Source organism: Lepisosteus oculatus, chromosome 8 (genome assembly GCF_040954835.1).
Source record: "Lepisosteus oculatus isolate fLepOcu1 chromosome 8, fLepOcu1.hap2, whole genome shotgun sequence".
In the NCBI taxonomy this organism is placed as follows: domain Eukaryota; kingdom Metazoa; phylum Chordata; class Actinopteri; order Semionotiformes; family Lepisosteidae; genus Lepisosteus; species Lepisosteus oculatus.
Window position 1 is genome coordinate 51,679,494 of NC_090703.1, and position 27,267 is coordinate 51,706,760.

At 39.0% G+C, this 27,267-nt stretch overlaps 1 long non-coding RNA gene across 1 annotated transcript; it reads left to right on the forward strand.

Annotated features, from left to right (window-relative positions):
- The first annotated feature begins 1,577 nt into the window (after positions 1-1,577).
- Positions 1,578-22,350, forward strand: LOC107077900 (uncharacterized). Its single transcript, XR_001478874.2, has 3 exons — positions 1,578-1,806; positions 10,779-10,859; positions 21,273-22,350. It is a non-coding gene; the product is annotated as an uncharacterized lncRNA (long non-coding RNA).
- Positions 22,351-27,267: the final 4,917 nt, after the last annotated feature.

Here is a 27,267-nt window from a genome sequence, read left to right on the forward strand (position 1 = left end):
GTAAAAATAGGAAAACCATTTCTCAATAAAAATGTATAGCACTAAACTAAAATAAAGGCTGACCTTGAAGGCATTGCGCTCAGATATTCTCCAATGTGGCTACAATTCAATCAAATGGCTCTGCATCCTTCCAGAAAAACTCACCACATGTTTCATCTAAACTGGACAGTCACTTTGATCTGATTGCTACCATAAAAGACTATACCTGTGGCTTTGATAAAATCACTTTGTCTTTAGCTGTTCCTCCTACCCCAGGTAGATATTATTAGATCGACACTCAATAAATGGTGAGTGGAGCTGGAATACAGAGGGAAAAAATAAAAACAGAAATGACCAAATGTCTGTGTTAAAGTCACATTTTGAGGGGTGATCTAACATTTGGCCAGCAAGAGCCAATTCCAAATCACTGAAGAGTGAAACAATCAATATTGCTGTAAATAAAGCATGTTATTCTGAGAACCTGTCATCGAAACAGTCGAAAAGTGGGCATTGGCAATTAATATTCTTCATGGGCAGCTGCTGTAATGCCCAGCAGGTGCTGGACTTCTGATACAGCTAATAGAGCTCTACATTCAATTCATGTGGAATCAAAATAGCACACATGCATTCCGACGGACAGGTTCTTGTTTGTATGACATGGTACATCCTGCTGTATTCAAGTCAATCGAAATGTTCTGAATTATTATTGTTAGTGTGCACAGCAAATATGTCTTCCAAATGGGAACAAAGTGTTTGTACACATCCAGGCTGGCAGCAGTTTATTGTAAGGAAAGGACAACTCCGGTTCATGAGCTCCACCCTTAACTGGGTTTCACTCCATCTCCAGTCTTAATTACGTATTTGAAATAATTAAATGGAAGACAGTTGAAACTTTCTTTTTTTAAGTACCCACCAGTAGTTCACAAATACCTCTGAAACTCGCAGGACAGCACTTGTAGGCTGTAGTTGCTCATCTCTTAGGACAACAGACAGAGATGTTTTTGCTGTGTCCAAATTTTAATGGCTTGTCAATTAAAATAATGTTAGCTGATAATGCATGTTTAATGTCTTGCCAATATGTATATTAGGTTTTAACATTACAATGTTTTCAGATGATCTGCTGATTAATAGGGCTCTACATTTTCAAGCACTGAGGGGCTTTGTTGTTTGTGGCTCTGTTCTGGGCTGGGCTGCCTGCATTTTCTAACACCTGCTCAAATACTGAATCCCACCCCCACAGCTGTGAACACTTTACTCCAGGGGGTTTGTTATACAACCCAACAATTCAGAGAATTTAGGTTCTTATTATCTTTGAACCTCTCGATATGTTTGTCAGCTCTCTAAAATCAGTCCTGCATTTTTATGTAATGGACTTAAAAAGAAGAGCATGAAAAGGAAAAAAAAGCAACTCTGTTTCAGATGGTGGGAATTCTCTAAGGCTTCGTAAAACTAGGAAAGCTGGTGCTTGACTGCTGTGCCGAGTTTTTGTTCTCTCTGGGCATCGTGCCTCGTGGCGTTGTGCTCGGTGTCGAATCGGTAACACTAGCGTCCTGGATCCAGAGCAGGGGCTGCCCCTTGAGGATGACCAGTTCCTCCAAGGGAGTATCCTGTGTAAACAAGCTGAAATAAATAAATAATGCTCCCGAATACTCAATGTTATGTGTTTTCCTGTTTCTTCAAGGCTGTGAAATATCCCTTAACCATGCTCCCTGTGTTTACAGAGGGATACATCTCACAATTGAAGAGCAAGTCACGAGTTCCAGAGATAGAGGAGTAAAGGCTGGGTCAAGCTTTATTCTTCTATGCCAAAGCCGCAGATTTCTGAAGGTAAGGAAGCGCAAAGATGTGTTATATATGAGTTTACTTGCTTGTAATTTTCAGTATTAGTGGCATTAATATTGATCAACAGTTTCTGCATGACTTGTACAACTTTAAAGTACGGGAAGCATTTAGCATACCACAGGCCTGACAGCTACAGCAATACATGTCAGTGCTACCATACTGAAAGACAGCCCATTGGGCTCCTGAGATGTCATCTTCTCAGACAGTTGAACGGGAATATCCTGGAACTGGGTATCTGGGCATCTGGTTCCAATTATTTGAAGAAAAACTGCTTGACTCTGGTCACCAAGTCAGTGAGAGAGGTTTCTCCGTGGGTCTGGATTTTGATTTGTAAATGTTTTTAAAAGCTATTAATTACAAACTATTTTCAGAAATGAGCCAAAATAGTTTTCAATGCATGAACATGAATAAAAACTCCATTGAGCCACGATCAGCCTGTTTTTTTCAGACCTGGGGTGGATTCGAAAAAGCCGATGTCAAAAAGGAAACGTTTCTGCTGTAATTGGCTCTGAAAAAAGTCTCTCTTCTGGCCACTGCTATACATTCGCAAAGCTATTATATTATAATACCCCCCCAGTTCCTTTCTTACCCTCTTGAAAGCAGTTCCTTATATGTACAGTATGGTGGAGGACTGTTTTGCATAGCCTTAAAATAACAAAAGTGTACAACCCATAACTTCGACCTATAAGTTCTCTCCTGGACTACCCAAACAAAAAGGGCAGCAAAAGAATTGAGTTAAATTGAGAACAGTGATTTTGTCAAGACTGAACAATTCCTCATTGGTTCATTAGCACTGCTAATAGAGAGGAGTTTGACATTGATGTCATTAACAGAAAAGCAATAAAAAATAATAATAACTCTTAACTCCAAAGGTCACCTGCAAATGGAATAAATTAAACCAAATATCAAAGTTTATTATGTGATTAGCATGACGCAAATGCTTCATGATGGAAAGCAGTGAGATCTGTGACTCTCGGTAAATTAACCTGTTCTCAGCTGAAAAGAAACCTAATAATCATCTACAACAAAAATCACCCATCTCACATGAAGAAAAGTGATATGTGCCTGTTCACAGTCATGCATCTTTTTAGATTAAATCTAAGGAAATTATTTTCTGCTTGCCTGAGGTACATTTGTTTTTGTGAGCTAAATTTGCCATTTAAATATTGTTTATGCATGCTTGTTGCCCTTTTACAATAGCCAAAGCTGTCAACAGGAATGTTAAAGATGTCATCAGTGACAGGCACCACACAAGCACTATTGAAAATGTTCCCTCTTTAAACCCAGCTTCACACATTTTCTTGTCACATTGGCTTCACCCTGATTACAATGTAGCCTTTTGAGGTTTACAGTACAGCCCTCACTTCTGGTACGTTATATCTGATTTGTTTCATGGCAACTAAAATGTGCCTCGAATTTAAAAGTAAGAAAAAAAATCTCGTCACTAAGCAATTTCCAGGTGCCAGTAGTTACTATGTAATTACATCACATTGCATACAGTTTGCACAATGGGAACCATACCAGTTTAATTGTAATGTAACCCCTGCTAATGGGAGTGTCTTTATGTCTAGTGCTGCAGTCAGCTGAAAAGTGCTTTGTAATTCATGCAGCCTTTTTACCATATTTATCTACCACCAGAGTGCATTGCCCACATTCCCTCTTATGTGAAAACATATGCAGATAAAAGCCTTCTGCCTATAAAGGATAACATTAAAAAAGCAGGGTAATTAGCTGATTTAATTTCATCCTTTGGTTAGAAATGTATCCTTAAACGAGAAAGACTGACTGTGCTCTTAGGTCATTGTTAAGGAGGACTGAGACTGCGTCAGTGACATGTGACAGAGCTCAAGTGTGTGTCTAGAATTCTGTTTTAAAACTGGATTCTGTCGATTACAATGCCTCTTATATGGGTTTGTCTAGGCGTTCATGTCTGTGTCATGAACAATGGATACTATAAGTGCAAGATTAACTTGTTCATTCAGAAAGGCAAACTTTCTTTTGATTTGCATGCAGTGTCCTACAATTCTAACTTATGATGTTTCAAGAGTCAATGATGTGCCTGGTGAAGAGTGCAAGTACTAGCACCAATAAATATAAAAACACTAATAGAAAACCATGAAAGTGTAAGTAAAAGTCCACAGGGATTTATATGTGATGTCATATGTAATTACCATAGCAAATACACTCACATTTGCACATTGTTTTCATTTATTCTATTGTATATTAATTGACCAGTGCAGAAAAATGCATGTTTGTTTTTGCAAACTAAAATGTTGACACTTATTAAATGCACTCATATTTAGCTTGCCAAGCAGCAAGGTAAATGTGTTCACCTATAAGGTTCATTTGTTTATGAGAAATATGAGAATGGGTGTTTGAAATATTAAGAGTCGTATAGTCAAACAGCTTTCCATTATCTGCCATTAAGCAAAATTACTGCTCTACAGAACTGATTATAGTGCAAAGTAAATGTGTGATGTAATGTTTAGATGCACTAAAAATACCTTTCCCTCGCGTCTTGCCGTGTTTTTCAGCAATATAGCCACTGTGTCTTTTTATTAAAAAGAATTAATGGAAACAGACAGGTAGAGGGAGAGCTTGTCGCAGTCTTACTGTGAGACTAGTGAGCACTGACTAACGTACTTGTCAAACAACCCAAACTCCAACCGCAGTCACCAGAGCAGGCTCATTACTGAAAAGAGATTTCATCACCTGAAGTTCAGTTAACATTCTTTCTTCTCCAAGCTGCTGCTGCACCGTATTCCTCGCTCCAGAGAATCATCCGTCTACTTCAATGTGTGAGACTTTTAGTCTCTCTCACTGGCTCCTTCTCTCTCTCCAGCTCTGACTCACTCCCTCTCTCAATTTTTTTCTCTTTATCAATTTCAACTCAAATGCTACACATTGCCTCTCCAAAACATTGATTCTTATTGCTGGACCAAAAAAAAAAGCAGTGCCTGGGGAGAAGCTTTCCAAATTACTTTGATTTAATTGTGTCTTCACCTGAGAATCTGAGCCTTTTCAGGTAATGGAAACTGAATATGAATTCAGCTGCATAGTGCTGTCAAAAATATTTTATTTGCTACAAGAAGCATATATTTAGAGTAGTGATATCAGTGTAAGTTTAGCTCCATTATAAGGTGATATGCAGAAATCATTTTCCAAGAATATTTGGACTTTAATTCTCTCTCACGAAAAAATGAGCATGTTTCATGGCGCAGAGGAAGATATTGATTAGAATCATTTCATGGTGGTTCTATGACTGCAGAGGTACTACTAGATAAACAGGCGTGCTTGGATGGATAACTCAAAGGGCTTCTGCAGTAGTTGCAATTCCAAGGCTATGTTTAGCAATGAGCTCAGAGGCAAAGGGTTAGAGATCCTCTTTAGATGTAAGAAGAATTAGAAAATAGCTCATTTTCCACAAGACCATCTACAGCAGGGCTGGAGTGAAGATCTCTCTCAAAAATCATGAATGGGTTGAATATTATTGTTTTAATGTGTAGTAATGGACTGGAATATTACTTTTCACAATGACCAGGCAAAAACCGGAAAATGTGTGTAACTTTCTGCAGGTCCATCAGAGCAGGTGGAGTAGCATATTTATTGGCAGTGTCTTCTTTATATTTACATGGTTCCTTTTGTTGACATTTTATATAAACAAAACAAAATTGGACCACTCAGCACCTAGAAAACCATATTTACTACTTCATTCCATATCTGGCCTGCCACACTCTGATGGTCTCTGGCCATCACCCATGCATTTCTGACCTCCAATATAGGCAATGTTCTTAATAGGAACCACACCCTGTGTAATGAGAGGGTAGTCAGTACTGCTCAGCAGGGCCCTGACCTGAATGAAACACTTCCTGTTAAAGCCCTCTGGTGGATACTCTGCTATAACCTTGGCAATCAGCATGAACATGACTTATTAATTCAAGTCAGGTTCACACTGCATCAATCCATGCATCCTACTACTTGCCCCTAAGCTTCCTGAGTGCCAGCCAAGTGCTAGTGATTCTATAGTCTCCCCAATGTGAGGTGGGTATTCTGTGATATTTTCTGTGCACACCCTGATCCATTGGGTAGTTCAGCTGTCCTAGGTGTGGTTCCTAAAGCACAGTATCACTGTTGCTTCTGCAGTCTTTAAAATGGTCTTATCCAGTTCCCCAGTCAGCTGTATTCTCAGAAAGCATATACTTTATTTTTGCAGGGGCACAGACAGCATAGTGCTCTGTCTGTTCTCCCACTTCCTCGGTTGTGTCTATTGCCACAGAGTGTGAATGTAATCCACCTCGATTCGAATGGTGCCAATAGTGGCTGTCTGGGAGCTGATTCCCTATTCAGCACACAGCTGCCTGACAATGGCACCCTGCTCTGAAGGAGATGAATGCAGTCCTTGCGCTGAGAGCTGCCTTATTCAGCCCTTGTTTCCAGGCTCTTGAATAAAATGTCAGCTTTGATGCAAGGCAGGTAGCCCTTCTCTGCGGTCTTTTTATAAGTGACAATTAATGAGTGAAGGCATATAGAGGCCTTGATTTGAATATTTTCCTCATCATCCAGTGCAAAAACAGATAAAAGAGAGAACAGGAAACATTGAACTGGAATCCACCTTCTTTCCTAAGAATAGGATTGTTTCCATGAGTCATTTCTTTAGAGAAATCCAACTTGGAAGGCCAGACTCAACATGCATTGCATTCCCTGCCACAGACAAAGAACTGGAACCCCTAGACTACATTTTACAGACAGTTCAGGGCCACAGGTTCATTCTATTTTTATCTGTGTTTTGATTTCTGTTTCATTAATGATTTTTATTTTACTTTTGGAGATGTGGACCACATCACCTGGAACATTATCTGATCTAAATAATTATCTAAGACCTTAATATTTTTATGTGAAAGTACTAAGAGTGTTGACAATGAAGTTAATCCAAAGGAGTTTTCACCAGCAAGAACAAATTTAGAATATTGTGCACATTTTTGGTCGCCATGTTAAATATAGATATACCCTTTAAAGTGCTGCTCTGGAATCAGTCCAGAGAATTGAAACTGCTTACATTCTTGATTTTAAAGAAATGTCTTAAATTGAGAGGCTAAAGTAATTGAATTTCTTCATTTCGTCTTGAACAGAGAAGACTATGAAAAGATATGATTCATGTATTCACAAAACTCAAAGACACTGAGAAATTCGACCCATTGAAAAAATGAACCGGAGGACAGAAAGAAACTGTGGGAAGTGCATTTGATAGTGGGAACTGCAGGCACGAGGAGCTGTGGTGATCTGTACGAAGATACCTAGCCACATTGTTGAAGTTGATACATTGGTTTCTTTTACAACATCCTGGGACAAAACAGGTGTTCTGGGCAGAATTACCTCCTTTAGTTTACAGCCTTTAAGTTCTTATAACGTCTAAGTGATGTCAATAAATGTATTGTTTTGTAAGAGACCTTAAAGTGAAGCAAAACGCAGAAGTTAGTGTACAGTAGATGACACTGACTTAGCCAGTTCAACGTTGCCGCTGTGGTTTCTATAGTTTAAGTGCGCCTGTCTGATATTAAGACATGGGAGCTTAGCTTCTTTAAGCTAACCTGTGGCAAGGCTGAGATTATGCTCATAGGCTGCAGATAACAGCTTCACATTGCTGACAATGTCAGGACTGTTGTTGATGGTGCTGACATCAAACCCTTGACTGCAGTCTGAACCCGCTGTAGAACTTTTGACCCTGTGTTGTTATTTGAAGATCATGTTAGAAGTGTCATTAGGTTCCCTTTCATTTGTTGCTTGTTCAGATCCTTGTTCTGTTTATCTGATACTGATAGGCACGATGGTTACATGCCTTTATATCAAGATCCGCAACTCTAGTGTGAGGTAGTCCGTGCTCTGGTCAGCAGCACAATGACTGTTCCTTCGCTTCATATTCATTTTCACTGGCTTTCATTGACTGAACTCTGACACAGAGCTGTGGGAATGTAGTCTCACTCCTAGCTAGTTAATGAACAGTACAGGAATACATCAGTCAAGACACAATCCTTATGAAAGAAAAGAATGTTCAAATATGATTAGGCATTGTTGTTTGGGCTTATGTTTTGTTTCTTAAAGTTGCTCTTCTTTCCGTTTTGTCCATCTGTGACTATGTGCATCTGTGGATTTGTACGTAAATGCCCTGTGACACATAATCTTGTGAGACCCCGATTTCAAATTCAGAATCAATTTTAAAACTTGGTGCTTGTCCGTCCATTCGACAGTGTTATTTGGATTGTCTGCAATTTAGAACTCAGACTCAATTCACTTGCAACCTTTTGTCATTATAAGGTAGGCCTCTTGAAATTGATTGCTAGTGCATTAATGCTCTCTCTCCCAGCTCTACCAACAAGTATTGTCATTCAAAGATTTAAGCTGTGTAGTTTAGCTAAGGCCACAATAGGCAAGCCCTCCTTAAAAGGAACATTGACCTGAATATGGTCAGGTACACTTTGCCATTGTCAGTGTATCCCTGCAATAAATTAGCAATGATTATAATTCGTATTCGAATTTGTAAAAACAGAACAGAGTGTAGGAGAGAATGCTTGCTGAATTATGATACACGCAAACAAACAGTTATAAATTGCACCAGTCAAGTGGGAAATAATGGTCCCATGTACAGTATGTTTGTTCTAAAAGCAATGTGAGTAAGGGAGGCTTTTGAAATGTTATAGATAAAAATTAAGATTTCTTATTAGGAAATGATATACTGTATAGGTGCTGTGCAGGGAAATATCTGAAGGTCTGTGTCCATGAGTGCAGTATGATACAGCCTCATTAATACTGAGCCCAGGGGAAGGAGAAAGTCACTCTTACCTTGTGCTTAGCTGCGACTCGATTGATGTTAAATGTTAAGATCTCAAGCTGCCTGTAGCCTGTTGCCTGTTTAATTTAAATAAGTTAAATTAAGAGGTGTCTTCTAGATAAAAAGCAGTTTTCTGGTAAGGTAAGAAAAAACCAAAGGAGATACACATTAAAGTATATTTCTTTTTTTTTTGTTTCCTTATAAACTTCAGCAAAGATGATTTCAGCTGGAATTCACACTCCTCATAATTGTGCACAGTAAAAATACCAATACAGAATGCCATTGTTTTTTTTCTTTCTACTGCTCCAATGTGTGTGTGTGTCAGGCAAAAGTGATAAAGTAAGAAAATATTTGAAGGAAGAACAGAGAATTAGTTTGTATTCACTGCTGTTGTTTGAACTAAATAATCTTCTCTTTAACAGCTACTGTATGCCTCCTTCAGAAACAGTGATTTACTGAAAGGAGAGATTGTCTATTTATTTAAACAAAAGAAAAATCTAGAGTGGACTTGAAACTAAAGTCAAAACTAACCATTTAACCACTCTAAATAATTACCACCATTCGGCTTATTTGCATCAAAAACCCACTAATTAGACTATTTTGTAATTAAAAAAACACTCCATGTAATTAAAAAAAGATTAGAATTTGTTTTCATTCTTTTATTGTATAGTCTGTAACTGTGCAAACTCATTGATAGGAGTGTTTCCTGTAGAGATTGTTTTCAGGCATCCACAGCTGCAGTATGCAATGGCATTTTATCAGTGGGATCATGTGAGAAAGGACATTATATCATTATATCTCCAGGCTAGACTAATTACCTTTTAAGGTAATTAGTTTTAAGGTAGTATGAATTTATTGTTTTGAAATAAAATGTTTATTGAGATGCAATTATTTCTCATCCACATTTGTGCATGGCCAAATGTCTGAATATCAGTCCAAATCTACATGTGAATTGAACCAGATTGTCCACATGGCAGCACACAACTAGACAAGTACCATCAGGGCTCAGCAAGTTTCAGCAGGCAAGGGTATCCTCAGCTTCTGGTCCAGTGACCTCAGGGATCTCCTGAACAGTCTTGATCTGGCAACGTTCTCTGTGAGATGCAAGTAGCTCCTCCAGTCACTGCTGACTCTCCTGTACGACACCGAGGAGCCCACACAGTGTAAAATGTTTCAGACACAAGTGTACACTGGCCTTATCCTCCCAGGGCTGGTGCTTTGATTAAATAGGGCTCATGGTGTACAAAGCCATGGGCATTCCAAATTCTACAGGAATAAGAAAAGGTCGTGAGGAGACTGCACTTGACAGCAACATAATAAATAGCAAAAGAAGAAACAGTACGCAGTGAATTTTGTCTAAAAGGATGAAATAAAGGTGACGTCTCTGCAATCTTTGAATCTCACAGAACTTGTCACAACATTTTAGGTGTGATCTTCAATAGCTTTGCTAATTCTGACTGCCTTAAAAATGCTTTAGAAAGTTAAATATGAGGCTGAAGTAAGAAAAAATCTTACTATACACAATGGCACTTGCACATTTCATTTTTAAATATTTCTTTTTGTCAGAAGTCATGAACTCTGGGTCTCTTTGTTCAGTTTGCCACCAACTAAAAACTTGCTGAGGAAAACTCCTCTCAATATTAACAAGTTGCTTCTTTCTGTGACTGGTTAGACAACCGCTGAAAAAATAATAAAATACAGAGTTTTAATGAATGTAAAGAAGTCTGGCTAAATAAAAGGAGTGTCATTTTCAAACACATGTTTACTGGAAGATCCTTGTCAGTTAACGATGAATTATTAATTAAAAAATATGAAGTGCACTCAGAGGTTGAATCCCTTAAGGAATACGAAGGTCAAATTAAATAGGTTTCCACATGAAGTATTTAATGATAAAGGAAAACGAAAATTAGCTATAATTGGTTTAAAATGTCTAAATGTAAAGGGCCTAGCGCCCTGCAGTCAAATTAACATTTTCTTCAATGTCTTTGAGCAAAGTTAATAACTCTTCAATTTACCATCAGGGGTCCAAATTTGGTCCTATCTTATTCATTAAGCCGAGGTGCTTCCAGCTCATCTGGGCTATGAATTTCAGAATGCCTTTTTTCCTTCCTTCATTCGGTGTGGAATGCAGAAATCTAGAATGGATTTTAGCCAGTCCTGTGACATCTCTCCAACGCAGAGTACCCCAGAATCTCCAGCCTCCCCACAACAGGTAATGTTTTAAATAAGCATGAATATATACAAGTGTTCATGTAATGCCGTATCATTTTCCTATTATTCAGGGGGAACTCTGTCTTGTGTGCATGGTCAGATGGCATGAAGGAGAGCTCAGATCCTTTGCATACATGATAAAGCATTTTCTAGATTTAATTTATAACTCTGAAAGTTGTCATACGATATTTCAAGGCCCTTATTTAATCTAGTTTTTTATTTATTCCATGTGGAGAAATATTCTGGCAATACAAGATACTTTAAGTGCCCATTCTACCTCTGCCTTTCATCAAATGTCATTTCCTAGCTAGCAGACCTCTCCTTGCTCCAGGGCACTCTTTACTTTTACTGTGCTACAGTGGGATTTGGTGCAATATTGACTCTCCTGTATTCAGTTATCTGTTCCAAATCTGTTTATACTTTTCTATGTTCCTCTCTCTTTTTTGAGGGCAATAGTGCATTCTTCTTTCTTTTCTCTTACTGGACTGTTGATTGCCTTCACTGCCGGACCATCGGGAGGCTCTGCTTCATTCTCGAAGGTCTGTCACAGTTCATCAGCAGTTCTTATTCAGGCGGCTTTTAACCTGCCACCCTCATCCCAGCCACTACATTTCTTAAAGCCCATTAATAAACTAGCAATAGTTGCCTCAAAAGTGAGCACAAAGGACCTGTGCCAAGGTAGATTCTCTGGACCCACAGCCATCACCCCCCCCAGTAATGGGATTTGATTCCTGATGCTGAAATTATTCAGTCTCTGTGGGAAAAAAAGCTAACTTGTTGCTTAATTTGTACAAAGCTTCAGTTGAATCCTTTCCATAGTCCTACAAGGGGCTGTAGGTTAGAATTTCACCCTTCTTTCACTAATAAGTGCTTTTAATGAGGGAACACTCTGTCCAGCACTGCTGTCTGCATGCAGGCAGGCACAGCTTGGTGACGTTTGGGCTTTTAACATGTTCTCCTTTTTCCCCTGTTTGGTAGAGTGGGAATGAAAATTCTGGTCCCCTGGCTAAATTCCACTTGTCCTGGGGTCTCACCTCTCCCCCTGGTCAGCTCAGGGTGACCGAGGAAGAGCAGCTCAGAGCAGCTCTTGGAGTGTCGCTGCTGTTGTACCAGATGGGACTGCATCTCAGAGGTGCCTGGTGTGGGCCCCTGCTATCCAGGAAGGACTTTGGGACCTTCTCGGCCAAAAGAAGCAATAGAAATGAGAGTACAGTAATTATCAATGAGGTGCATCATTAATCATCCCTTTGTACTGTATTAGTGAAGGTTCGTGCTCTGTGTGTCTGCGGCTGAGGAAATTGATACTTGCCTGTTTTTAATATTGTTGAGACTACTACAATACATTATCTACCATAGTATTGTTAAATTATAAAATAAGATTCAAGAATAAAATGAACTCCCTGTGCAAATATCACTTGCTTCCTAAGAAATATAGAGTGGAAATTAAAGTTCTTGTGCGAACATACTGTATAAGGCACTGAACAGCGTAATGACTATGGCGATGTCTTCCACAAACAGTTAAACAGTTAATCTGACATCCACTGGCTCAGACCTCCTCTCTCCTCACACAACGGGAGATAGATCCTCCCCACTCTGCCAAAGACCAGGATTCAGTTCACAGGAGACAGAGCTCACTGCCCAGACCCATAAGAGATTGCAGTATATTAAGTATGAATTTGGTTCACTGTGCTTCTGTACTTCTATTATGCAAAGTATTTTTATTGTTATTATTATTGTTGTTATTATTTTTATTATTGTTGTTGCTTTTGTTATTATCATCATCAATAATATCTTCCCTTGAGTGTGGGATTAGTGAGGGTGCAAACCTTTGTCTTTTTTCCTTTTCTTTCTGACCTTCCACTTATCAATCTATCAAATTTTCTCAGAAACTGTGCGGCTACAGTATATATTTCCCATCACAGGGTCAATACTATTAGATGATAGCCTGGCCACTGCTCATGAAATCTGAGTCAATGCTTCTCTGCAAGGACAGCAACAGAAAAGATTCCTTGGGCGAGAATGATGTCCAAGCATTCATTGTTCTCATAGAGCAGTAATAAAGTAGCTCACACTCAATTCCCTTTTCTTTCTTTCAGTTCCTGTGAGATGAGAAAACAAACCAGGACTGAGAATTAGAAAGCAGTAGGGCATGTGTTCTGTCCGGATGTTTAAAGGAATTCAATATCTTATAAAACTTTAACAGTGAAATAATAAATATATATATAAGCAAAAACTGTAAACTTCACCTAGAAAAATCGATAGGCTATTGAAGTTGAAACCTGTGTGAAACCATCAGTCAGCAGAGGGTTTGAAGAGCGGAGACAAGGTATCTCTCTCAAATAAGTTGGAAGTGTGGTGGGATATGTAGAACTGTGGAGTGTTGGAAGAATAGAGCAAAGTTCAAGTTGCAAGTTAACTCCATTTCCATTTGCAGTCTTGTCATGAAATCTGTAACTAAAGAATGGGAGGAAATGTCAGCATGTAGAGATATTATGCATGCCCATGCAGTTGTGAAACTGTTCTGATATGAAGATTAGCTGCTTTTCTTTCCTTTGCAACATATTTCTTTAGTTTGTTAGCCTGTAATCCAATTCAAAAGCAGACACCATTAATAGTTTTACTACAAGACAAAAGGATGATTTTTGTGATTGTGTATTGTACCTTCTTGTGTATTGTGTTCTTGGGCATGATTTACACAAATTTGCCACTGAATGTATTAATTTAATCACCTGGAGAAACCAGACATTACCTGTTCATGTACGTCACGGTCAACTATACACTCTTAAATGGTAATGATTTACCTTTTCAAATTACATTGTTGAGGTTGTGTATCTGTTAAGGCTTTATTTTGATTTTGCTGAAACTTTCAAAACACTTGCCATGTTCTTGGCATCAGAGCTGCCTGTGTTATAGTGCTCAATAGTGTGCATTACTCTATGAAAATCACTTCCATTTCTTTCCTGTGCATTCTTAATACTCTAGATTGCTATTCAATTCAAAAAGTAGATGTGCCTAGTTACTATGACTACCTTTATTGAGGTCACAATCATAACAATCTTGACAGAACACAAGACTTAAAGTTTATAATATATAGTGGAATAACTTAGGAAAAGAAAAAGAGCAGAAAGCTTTGTGATCTCATTAGTTATTATGTTATCAAGACCTTGGATTAATTATAAATCTGTCACGATTGTAGTCCCTCCCCCTAAAGGGCGCTCTGGCTCTTTCACTTCTGACCTGATTTTGTGCACCTGCCCCCTGTTCCAGCCTCCTTCCAGCCCCCCTTTAAAACCAGAAACGACGTTAATCCGGGATCTGCTCTGGTTTCTGTACCAGACGAGTCCGGGACCTGGAAGCGCCTGGTCTCGTTTCGGTTTTATTTTCTGTTCCCGTTTCCCCTGCTGGTTCCGACCCGTTTTCTGTTTTTAATCGTCTGTCTAGGATGGGCCATCCGGCTTTGGACTTTCACCTCCGTTTGGCTTCTCCTTTGGACTTCTTCCTGGATTGTTTGCCTTGGCCACACCTCCCCCGAACACCAGCGCACCAAGGCCACGCCCCCTGTTTTCATCCCCGTATCCTGCATGATTTCCCCCCATGTTTTCTTCACTTTTCAGCGGATTGTGTCGTCCGCATAGGGTCCAGAAAGAACGCTTTCGTTACAAAATCTACTTCATGGCCACCACACCTTTTTCAGTCTTTAAATCCGCCTTGTTAATTGTTACGGGATCAGAATCCAACCCCCTTTTCAGCTGTTTCTTATTTAGTTGTTGACATATTGACCAAAAAAACAGGTCTTAATTTATCATAAGAGCCTCACAAAGTTCAATTTCATTGTGCTCTCAGATACTTATTGCACAGCTATCCAGGTGGTGGATACCTGCTACTGTTGTAACAGCCTCATATTCAATATGCTTCAGCATGTGTGGTATGGTTAAATAATTATTATCCTTCTTCCAACAAAGATGAGGGAAATGTCAGACTGTATGTTTTAGCTGTCTGTAGTTGTAAGGAATTTTCATTTGGTTCTATGAAGATTTAACAATGGGAACTCTTAGACTCTATTTTAGAATTTTGTCTAGTGAATATATCATATCCTTCCTATTGTCGATACTGCTCTAATTGTAGTAAAGCAATTAGATGTTGAATGTTGCCTCTTGCTTGCTGAGCTATAGGCAGGAAAGGCATATTTTGAATGGCATTATGAAATGTCTGTTGGAGATACAGTCTGCTGAAATGGAAATCACGGATACTTTTTATCATTCAGTCGAGAGCATGTGTAGTTATTCAGACACATAGGCAATGGAGAAAAAAAAGGAGGAATTCACCTGTTCCTCTAGTGAGCTCAGACGTGATTGACAAAGCACAAAATTCTTGAAGATTGCCTTAAATTTGCACAGAAAGAAAGATGAAAGGAACAAAATAATGAAGTACATACTTAAATGTCCGATTTTGCAGAAACTGGTCTTTTCAACTTTATGAAAGAGCTTTTTGTTTTCTTTGTTCCGTTCACCACAAAAGGCTTGGTGTAACTCGTATTGTCTATAATAAATAAAACAGGAGTTGTGAAAAAAAGTAATACCAGCCAGCAGGAGCATTTTAAAAGTATCAGAAAAATGTCAGATGCTACATTTTCCCAATGTTGCTTGCACCTGTTTTACAATATTCCGCTGGTAATGCTCTTCAAACATGTAATACATTTCATTAGATAGTGAATCACAGACCATATTCATAGACTCCAGCAAGGCTTCTTTCCATTAAGGAATGACATTTCTGTATGCCTTACAAATCCCAGTGTAGCAGACTGCCATAGTACAACTGTGGCTAGGCCACATACCCCAGAGAGGCATTTTGCAGAAAGGAAACATAAGTAAGTTGGGAAGGATTTTGAAATTTGGCTGACACACCTATAGCACTCACACCAGACTCTTTCTGAAATCCTGTACGCTCACTGGTGAAGCTGGCACTCTGCCTCCGTTTCTCCCTGTGCAGCACTCTTGTGTCTACAGACACAAATAATCAAAACAAACAACAATTAAACATAATTACGTGGTTCCAGATTACGTCTATCATTATCACTTCATTAAAAAGGGGCAGCGATAAATCACCTTGGGTGAAATGTTTTTTTTTAAATAATGATCCTGCAAAAAGCAAAACAGCTACTTACCGGGATAAATTAAAAATATAGAGAAAATTAAAAAGAAATGGTCCTCCAAGGCCTTTCTCGTAACTGGTTCTCTCTGATTGATGGGAAGTTGTGCTGACCACCTAATGACAGTTTTCTTCTCTGTGGAATGATTCATTCATGTGTTAGCATGAATGTTGCGGACATCTATTAATCATCAAGAAAAAAAATATCCACATCTACCTTTAAAAAGGTCATTCTTTGTGACTGGCAAAGTCTAACCTGACTAGGTAACGTTAACCTTCAGAAAAGGTGCAGTTCAGCCCATGGTGGTAATGTTCTTTCCCTTCTATAATGCACATAAGATCGTTCTTCCTAGTAGAGGGGCTGGTAATCCGTTCCTGGGAAGCTGTGGGGCAGTCTTACTGGGGTCCAGCGTGGCCAGTGTGTATGGGATGAGGAGAGGGGTGTGCTGCTGTGATCCATGGCCAGCAGGTCAGCTCTACTTACAGCTGCTCTCCAGGGTCCACAGTCCTCCTCACAGCACAGTGTGTCTGTGCTCAAGGGCCATGCAGGACACCCATGAGCATTTGCCAAGCGTTCAAGGAGTGTTCACACAATTCTCAACAGATTATCCTCCTGAGACCTCATATCATCTCTGACCCTTAGCTACATACAGTATATGGTCTCAAAGTAAATTATTTACCCTGAACCTCATTACAGGTTCATGTACATTTCACATGACAGGATTTTGAATCTCTATTTCCATTTCTCATGTACCTGTGTTTATGCAGAAATGTATTGACAGGTCAATATTTATACACAGACATTTCTGTCTTAAAACAGAGTCTTCACTCGCAATTACTCTCAGAAGATGCTTATTGCCTCTGGTCAAATTTGCTTTTTGTACTGCTGCTTGTTTTATATCATGGACTCTAATGGCAAGGGTACAGCGGCCTACCTTGCTGTGATTGTGTGAGGTAACCATGAAGACATGAGGGCATTGCTCACCTAGACAGTCCAAGCAATTTTCCAATGCACAGGCTTTAAATAAAAGGGAGTTTGATTGCCATGGCAACCTCAGGAATGCTACCCTTTCCCTTTGCTTGTGTCTATCTTTGGTGGCGGATAAAAGCTGTGGAGTTGATTCACCTCAGCCAGCTGTCAGGCTAATAAATGTGGGCATCACTTGAGTTAAATTGGGAGCTTTTTGAAGGCTGAAATCATAGGAGGCTTGTAGCACTATTACTTTGTGGGCAAAGCTGCAATTAGTAATCCCCTGACCTGCAGTGAACTGCATTGACTTCCGGTTGATAAAATTAGGGTGTTAAGTACCAGATCACTACTTGAGCATCTCATCTGTGAGGTTCAATGAAGATGAAAAACGTGTTCGTCTTTTGTCACAAACAAGGGGATGAGATGCGCACATCACCCAGCTGATGAGAGACAGATAGGAGGTTCTCTGACCTTGAATTTCCTCTCAAGAAGGGCTGAGGATTGTAATTAGGTGCCAGGGATGTAGTCACTAATTGACTGTTTCTGTGCCTTGAAAGCAAGGCCTGAAGGCTGCTGGAGCTGTGTGATAGTGTGCACCTCCCCACCCTCCTTGTCCTTATCAAAAGATGAGCTGCATTATTTAACCATTCCGGACTGGAACAGTCTTCCACATGCATTGCCAAAGAGCCCCTCATGCTGCTTTTGGATTCATAAAATGGAAATAAAAATGTTCAGATATGTCTGATGATTTTTCTGTCATCTATAACTAATCTGGCACTCTACAAAGAGGATCCGTTATCACAACAAATGCTGCTATTAGTCCTCCTGCTTAATAACAGCATTAATTAGCTTCAGCAAAGTTCTTGTTCCTGAATAAAGTTCGGGATATTATAAAGTGAAAGTTGATCCCAATGCAGCTCCTGACTCTCTCTTCGGGGTACATGTATGAATTCTTTTATGTTTCAATGGAGACTAGACATCAATAACAGGGCTCATTTTTATTATACAGCTGTGTACTCACTGCTTCCCCAAGTTATTTCAAGTCAGCCTTAACAGAGAATACATATACTTTAGGACTGTCTGATCTTTTATTCCTTTCGGTTCTGAATCTAGAAGGAACGCTATCAATGAGTGCTGATTTTTTTTGTGGAAATCATTATCTTTCTACATTATGTCATTTCCAGTAGCATACTGCCTTAAAACTGACAGGTTTTCTTAGTTGAAAATACTCTGGTGTGAGTTTAAATATTTGATTGCCTTTGTTCTTTAACCCAATGCTAATGTTATGAAGCCTGTTGTTATGCTGAATCTGAATCCTCAATCCTCAGCCTTTATTGCTGGTTCATCTGCTCCGAGATGTTTTAATCTTGACTACTGAAAAATAGATGCATGGTTTTACAACCCAATTAGTTAAATGAGCTTACTAAAATCATTGTGTGAGTGTTATACTTATATTAATTTAGTCAAAATAGTTCCCATGGTTGTGTCACCATACGTTGTCCCTCCTAAAAATGGTTTAGAGCAGCTTTTGCGATTCCCATGGCCCTGCAAATATAAACTAAAAAGAAATGTTAGGATTATCAAAATGCCCACCGGGAGGTCTGTAACAGGGGACTTCTGCAGAGGCTCTGAGTGATCTTTAAGGGTGATCCGTTTGCTTCATCTAATAATTATAATTAAATAATCTTGACTACATCTTCTTTAGCTTTTTGTTTATATAATAATCTATTCTGTTCATGAAGTTTTCACAGCAAAGATCAGGTTTGATTCTGCAGCCAAACATAAAAAACTCAAAAATGGGAATGCAAACAGATCTAAGTGGAGTGGATTGACAGGATGTATTCAACAGTATGTTCAAGAGGTAAAATTGTTTGTATTGAAGAGTGCTTTAAGCTTAGATCTATATTACAAAAAAATATATATTGCGAAATGACAGTCATGTTTCTGTTCTTTTTTCTTCACTAATATTTAGATAAAAATAATCTTGACATTTTCATTTTCTGTGATATTTGCATCAGTGAAGACAGAGGTGGGATAATATTGCATGGAGGAAAAGTGCAAAAACAGGTCTGCATAGACCAGAATTCTATTTATTCAACTATCTATTAGTTCCTTATGAGGAATAATCTTATAGCGCTTGATAGATGTACTGTAATTGGACATAGATATTCTTAACACTCAACACAACAGTAGAGATGGAAATGGATCAGTATATTCTGAGTTTCATGAGGAATGACAAACACCCAAGATGAAAATATCATGGAGCGAAATTGTGGCTTAACCCACTTGGCTGAGGGCTGGCCTCCCGGACATAGGACAAAGAGACCAGGATCCCAATGCAGAGCGACCAAGGGGCGATGCAAGAGACGTGCAAGAGAGAGAGATGGGGATCTCGTTGGTATTTATAGCGTTTGGGAGAGGAATGGATTGCCAGGAGCAATTGCTAATTACTGGCAGCTGAGTCTGACTGAGATTGGTTGTTGTCATCCCTCCTGAACTTTTGTTATAAACTCCATATATTGAAAAGCTCAATGATGGTAATGTAGTCCATCTCTTTTAACATCTCTTATTACAGCTTATAGGCTGCTGGCTTGACTACTACTGGAAGCTTATGGGCTACTTACCTTGCAAATCATGGAAGCACTTGGACTTAGTGAAAAATTAAATTTATGTACTTAAATATAAATTTGGAGTTATATTGATTGCAAGGTGACTCTCTTTTGTTTAATACTATACAGTTTTGTCTGTATTCACATAGTACTTTAACTTTTAAGTCTTATGATCACATGGAAAAGCAAGTGTTCTACTTTTCATTAGGAAACTGAAGAAGGCCTTCTGGTGGAAATGTGTCACTTGTGTTTGCCATGATTTTAAGAAATGGAAAACAGTTTATTATTGTATGTTTTGTGGATGAGGAATTGATTTCAGCTCAAGTTACTTACTTTTCTCTCCTCATCTGAAGATATACTCTGTGTACTATAGATCATCTCCTGCTACTGAGTCTCTTTCCTTCCTTAAGTTGCTGGCTGCGAGTAACTAGCTCACCTATGTGAGATCGCACGTACTGTGTGGACAGGCTTCTTACAAAGTATCCCCCTCTCTCTGTATTCTACCCACCCTCCACAGGTCTTCTCCTCCTTTGTACTCATAAAAGAAAGAAACGTAAAGGGAGGCTTTTTCCCCAGCCTGAGTTTTTCACTGCCCCCTTTGCTATGAATATTTCTGTTTTTTTTCTATTTAAATTGCAGCAGTGTAGTATTATTTTATGAAATCCCTTAAGGACAGTCCCCCTAATAGCAGCATGCTGTTCCATTAGGAAGCAGGTTGGCTTTTGAATTGAAATTCAGGTTCATCAGCTGCATTCCTGTTAAATTCAGATTTCTGCTGCCCGCGGGGGACAAGGGAGACTGCAGGCTGTGGCACAGGCTGCGCACTCACATTACAAGGATGCTGGGAATGGCAGGCTTCACCTAGCCCTGGAGCCACTGCCTCTTCTGGAGAGACAGACTGTCGCACTCTTTGTAATCTTTCCCCTCAGCTGCTTGACAGACTAGCGGGCCTTTCTGTAGGAGCTCAGGCTCTGCTTTTGGACTAATCTTGCTTTTCATTAGTTTTAGGCACGTTGTGGCCAATTGAAAGAGAAATAAATACACCGAAGCCACACGTGGGGAACAATTGGATGAAAGATGTTTTTAGATCATGTCCAGTCTTTGCTTTAGCCAGGCTTTCGCCACACTTTAATAAGATTCTACTAGTGTGTGTTACAGAGCTTTACATTGCTGTGTGGCACTTTAGATCCCTGCATGCAAAAAACAGAACAGCCAAAAATGTGATGTAGAGTTTAATTTTAGCCAAATTATCTGAAGTCTTGGATCTGAAATGCCCTGCAACACTTTGCTTTAAGGTGGTTCGGTGTGTCCAGATCTCTCATTGAATTTGACTATGCCTAAATATTTGTATCTTAAGTAAGTAAATATCTTACTTTAAAAAAACATGAAACAATGCATCAGGGTATCCTGCCTGCCTCTGAGGACACCAGGCTAGTCGAATCAGCCAGCTTCAACCTGGTGATCCAGGAAGGGTGCAAGTCATGAGAAGCTCCCAAAACTAAAAGCACTGCTTTGAGTGATATGAGGGAATGGAGTCTCATGTCTGACAAAGACAAATCCGGTACCACCATTAATATTGCAATATGGCAGCCAAAGCAAATGAATCATTGAATTTAATATACAGTATGAAGTTTACTGAGTATGCTGTGCATCACTTGCGATCTCCTGTTTTGTCTTTCTATTTCAGCCTCAGAACCATACTGTGCATCAAACCCGCTGATTTTGCAAATTTGAGCAGCAGCATTGTGGGAGCCAGTTCACTGCGTTCTTGGAAATTGAATGTCACTGATTTCATCCAGCAGTGTTTCTTGTCTATCCTGGTAATGTCTGTGTACAACTGGCAACATGAACAGATGCAAGACCAGGGGGGACATATTCTGTTTGCTTCCAGCAAGTGCCAGTGTTGATGACAAAGGCTGTACTTTCAATGCTTAGTGTGTACAAAGTCAAGTGACATAGACACCACGTGTATGTATACAGTTTAGCTTGTATGTGTATGTATTGGGAGGTGTGTATGAATGCTGAAATGGCTGTATACTTTATAAATGTTTTTTAATGTTTCCCTTTGGTATCTCTTACCTCTTCCTTTGATCTGTGGTACTTACATCTTCATAGAGACCTTCCCTGCTGCTCAATAGGTCCTTCAGGTCTGTTTTGCAGGCAGAATACTTTCTACAATAGCACCATTTACACTTGGCATTAACAGCTTACACAATTAAAGCTGATGTTTTCAACCTGACCCATTTATTGTGCTCTAAACATCTGTCCAATAAAAATGGCATCCAAGTTTTTTTTAAAAGATTAATTATGTATTTAGGAAGCAAATGAATATCACAACCTGGGGTGTAGTTTCCGTCTCTCAGGTCTGGCTCAGAGACACTAAAGTAGAAGTTTCTCATGCTCATAAGACAGGAGCTGTAGGGGGGCAACATCAGTTACAAATGAGATCTGGGTAGATTGACAAACAGAAGTGCCAGGTTTGCTTTTTCCTTCTAATGTGACACATATGATCGCCCTCTTATCTGTGTGCATGTTGGTGGTACTCTGTAAGCACAGTGAGGCTTGTAAAATGCTTTGAAAAAGGTTTGATTTGCATGATATTTGATTTTTGTACAGCACCCTCATTACATTCAGATCAGCTTCTTTTTGAGATAAGGGTTAGGCATGGCTGGTTGGGAATCCTGGAGTGCACTATAAAAATGTATTCAATCGATGACAATGCTCTAGACTTCAGGTTTTGCAAAACTCTGTCTGCTGAGATTTGTTAATTGAGTTCTATTATAATACACATGGTCAACATTTAAAAAATAAAAGTCAGTTTAAATTAGTTTCACCATACTTTTACCAAATTAATATTGGAGAAAGTAGATGTATTTAATCTCTATCAAAGCTACCTGAATATGACCTCCTTCTAAAACTGTGCATGTTAAAGTAGATTCTGTTTTCATATAACAAAAAATATCTTTGTTTGCAATAGTTGTTCTTTTTCTGCTATATCTGGCCAAATCAGAGAAATAGCATCCCTCATTCACACCTTGAAAAAATGTAGATGTGTGCCTGTGATAATCTTCTAGGAATCGAGCCAAAGATGGCTTCGTCTGTGCTGTAGCTGGCACCAGAGTAATTAAACCTCCACAAATGCAGAATATGTAAAAAAAAAGTCCAATCATATCCAGGACAATCATTTTGGTTTGGCATGATTTCTTTAAATTCAGTTTAGGCCCTTTTCTTGTTTTCTTTTTTCATTTCTTTGTGTTCTTGTGGTTGAGAGATCTGTTTCCAGCAATCTTCTGCAAAGATGCGAAGAAAAAAAATCAATTTACGACACCTGCTTCAGCAAAAGCTGTGTACACCTGTCTGTAAATCTCTTGGTAAATGCAAGCTTTTTTTAAAAAAAAATTAATTAAAATCTGAAAAAAGAAAGACAACAAAAAACACAATAAAAAATTATAGCTAGTTAAAAACACCAAGCTGTTTAACAAAGATTTTCTGCAGATGCCTAACAGCCATGAATTGGTCAAATTCATTCACCTTTTAAATATTTTGTTACATTTACATATATTCTAAAAATGTGTATTGAATCCTGTACTTATTCTGCCAGATCGATATAGAAAGAAAAACAAAAGCAGGCTCACAGTTCTGACTTTCTAATTGAGGATAATGTAAAGGACGAAAAATTAAATATAAATAATTTGCTGTACATATCTGATACTGTATTTCAGATGGTGTTAATGGACACTTATGGATGGTAAGCAATCTGAAGTATAGCACTAATAATGTTAGCAGTGATGTCTAAAATTGTTGGCAGACCATAGCAGTAAAAGAACTGTAGGGCTCTAAGCACTGATCCTGTTACTACTTATATACAGTATAAACAAATACGTAAATCCCTGCAATACTGTCAAAATGAAAATAAGCATTAATCATGTGATTTAAAAGCATAAATAAAACTCATTTTGCTTTCATGATATACTAAAAAATACTTTTTGCACTGTTTCACAGCACACTACAACAGTTTTCCATACAGCTGGACGGATGAGTACATGAAATTAATCTTGTTTTGCCCTCTCTATCTTCTGCAGTGCATGCATGTGGGAACATGGCAGAATTAATGTGCTTTCTTCAACAGGAAAACAGTCCTGGTTCATACTGTGGTTTCTCATTAACCAATGAGCAGTCCAGGCAGAGCAGCTGTTCAGAAGTAGTCTCCATTTGACCAGCACAACATTTCAGTGGAGGATTCAGAACAGCAGTACAGAAAATATATTTTTTCAAAATAATGTTTTTTCAACACATGCAATTGATGTTGAGAAGGAAAAATTGCTCTGCAGTTTGCACCTGCATTCCTTCTGTCATGATTTTAATTGGCTGGAAGCTGTGACTACCTGGATGAGAGCCAGCTATAGTGACTGCTTGATTGGGGTTTTGATTAGTGATTGGATCACTTACCATCGTAAACACAGGGCTCCAGCAAGTGCTCGACTGCATCCTCTGCTCTTAGGTTTTGTGTTCCTTCACATCATGCCGTTGAACAATTAATCTATGAAGTATCTCTTAAATAGGAGAAAACATTCCTCACTATATCTTGTTCCTGTAACTATAGAATATATTCTGAGAAGGTAAACACTTGGCCTGTCTTTATCTTGAACAGATTGTGTGTGTGTTGATTTTCCTGTTTTTATGTAATCCACATGTACAGTAGATGTATTCTCAGGCAAAGTGAAATGTGAAACATGCTTTCTTTAAATTTCAGTGATTCAGCAACATTTCCTGTGAATTTTTCTGTAGCTAAGGGCCATTTGTTTCTAGTCGCAGAGTAAAGAGTTCTTGTTAGTAATTTGCCGTTTTTAATCCTATTAATCAGTGGTTGTGCAAATGTACCAACTTCACTTTCCACTTAGAACCCATTTGCTAATGGACAAACAACAAAATCTGAGCTACAACCAACTTAAAAGCTGTGCTAATGTAACAAAGGATAGTAACAGAAAATTAATTAGGAAACAAAAACATATTTAATTGTATCTGTGGTACCCAAACCTTCATCAGCTTCCATGTATCAGTAACGATTGCTCCATTCTGGCATTTGCAAATGTCTGACATCAGCTTTGTTCCAGTCGTTGCCGAGGGGTTATGCTCCTTTTGGTCAAAGCTAGAAGCTTCTTGTTCTGCTCTCCCCGACATCAGTTGCAGAAGTACTTGTGACAGACGCCCTAGCCAACCCCAGCAGTACCTGGCCAATCGAGCACTCCCGTGTCAGGACTCCCAGTCCTTGCTGGCTAATTATATAGCCAGCAGCCATATCACTCTGCAACTCACAACTGGCAACCCACTGAAGCTCAGCAGGTGTGAGCCTGGTCAATACCTGGATGGGAGACCTCCTGGGAAAAACTAAGGTTGCTGCTGGAAGAGGTGTTAGTGGGGCCAAGAGGGGGTGCTCACCCTGTGGTCCATGTGGGTCCTAATGCCCCAGTATAGTGACGGGGACCCTATACTGTAAACAGGTGCCATCCTTTGGATGCAATATAAAACCGAGGTCCTGACTCTCTGTGGTCATTAAAAATCCCAGGATGTTTTTTTGAAAAGTGTAGGGGTGTAACCCCGGCGTCCTGGCCAAATTTCCCATTGGCCCTTACCAATCCTAATAATCCCCCTCAATGCATTGGCTTCATTACTCTGCTCTCCTCCCCACTGATAGCTGATGTGTGGTGAGTGTTCTGGTGCACTATGGCTGCCGTCGCATCATCCAGGTGGATGCTGCACATTGGTGGTGGTGGAGGGGAGTCCCCATTACCTGTAAAGCACTTTGAGTGGAGTGTCCAGAAAAGCACTATATAAGTGTAAGCAATTATTATTAATTAATTAAGTAGCCCAGACTGAAAACAGCAATGTCTGGAACAAATCTCACCGTTCTCTCCAGATGGGCAGCTTTTCTCAGGAGCTCCACATGCAAGGTGTTTGGATAGGTTTCATATTGGTGAAACTGTGGCATAACAACAGCATGGATTGTACAATTACTTAACCCTGTCCCTAAGGGGTGTGGATTAAATTGCAGATGTGTTGTAGGCCAACAGAACTCAAAACAAATATTATTTTCTCTTCCTCGTATTCTTGTATACTGTATATCAGATTTGAACCACATTGCTATCTGGATGTTCTTGACCTCCCATGTGCACTGCATACTGTATGTCCAAGTCAAACTGTCAGTGAGACATCCAATTTTAGCTGTGTCTTTAAGTTACGTCTACAGATAAATAAGGACTTCTATTCACTCCACTCCTGGTTTGCAATATTGTTGAGTGTAAAGAAAATAGTTTTGCTCTCAGCCCCTGACAAACTCCACAACGTTTACAGTAAAAAAGCAATAAAAAGAAGCAATTTCACCTCTGAGATGTGCGCTTAAAGAAGTGTAATGCATTTCTTGTGCATTTTATTTTTATTTAACATGAAGTACATATCTAAGAAGATCACTGGAAGTATTATTCTCTACCAGAAATAATAAGATCAGAACAAAGAAAAATAAGCTATACTTAACTCCAAAATATAGAAAGGGTGATGAATGTAGTGTAAAAATGGCTAGTATTGTCTTTATAGGCCTGTGCTGTCTCCTTACTGATGAATAAGAAATTGGGGTGTTAATTAGTTATTTTAACCAGAATGTGTAAAGTACAATGCATTAAACTAGACTGCAAGTCACCTGCGGATAACGGGTAGACAACCCGGCTATTCAATAACTAAAATACATAGTAGCATTTCGTTGCATACCTGTATATAAAACCTCTAGATAAAGTGCTGCCAAGTATTTTTCTCCCTCTGCTCCTGCATTGCTTGAGTAGCTGTACGAACTGACATTTGACGTGACATGCTCCTGTAATTCTAGCTATTCTTTGCACATTTGTGATCACATAGCAGACCAGATTCCATCTCTTTGAATTACTGTAATACAGGAATAAGCACTGCTGGTCATTTTTCTAGCCATCAGTCTAACATGTGTAAAAAGCTTACACCAACAAAAGAAAAAGGACTTGGGTTGGATATACCAGGATTAGGCTAAGACAATCCTAAGTACAATCTTAGGAAGAAAAGTAATTTCACATTTATTGGTAGAATTAAACACATCTGGCTGAACATAAAGGTTTTCGCAATCCATTGATAAAGGAAAACTTTTGGAAATTTGGATGAGGGAGGAAGAGATGATTAGTTAGACTAATCAGGCCAGCTAATCAGCTTTCCAATAATTGATGTCTGTTAGTTTAGCAAGACTTAGTCATTGTCTTGTCTGGGCAGATTATAGAGCCACCAAAAACGCAATAGAAAAGATTAATGTTTTAATTATTTGCTCTTGTATTAGTCTCTTTATTCTGAGAGAGTTATAAGGGCCAGGACCAGTGTCCTCCAGCACGGACTATACTGACCAGTGAGGGCCATGAGGCCTCTTCAATATGACATCTTAGAACTGACCTCAAGGAAGGTCCCCCAAGGCTCTGATCGAAGGACCTTCACAAGTGTCTTATTTACAAGGTATTGATCATAAAACATGTATGACTGTGCTATAAAATTTAAATTAAAATATTTTAAGGTATTCACAGGAAACATATTTTTGGAATATAAAATAATGCAATCAAGGCAGTATACATATACAATTTAAATAGCAATATACTAAATAAAGGCAAAATAGTTGTTCT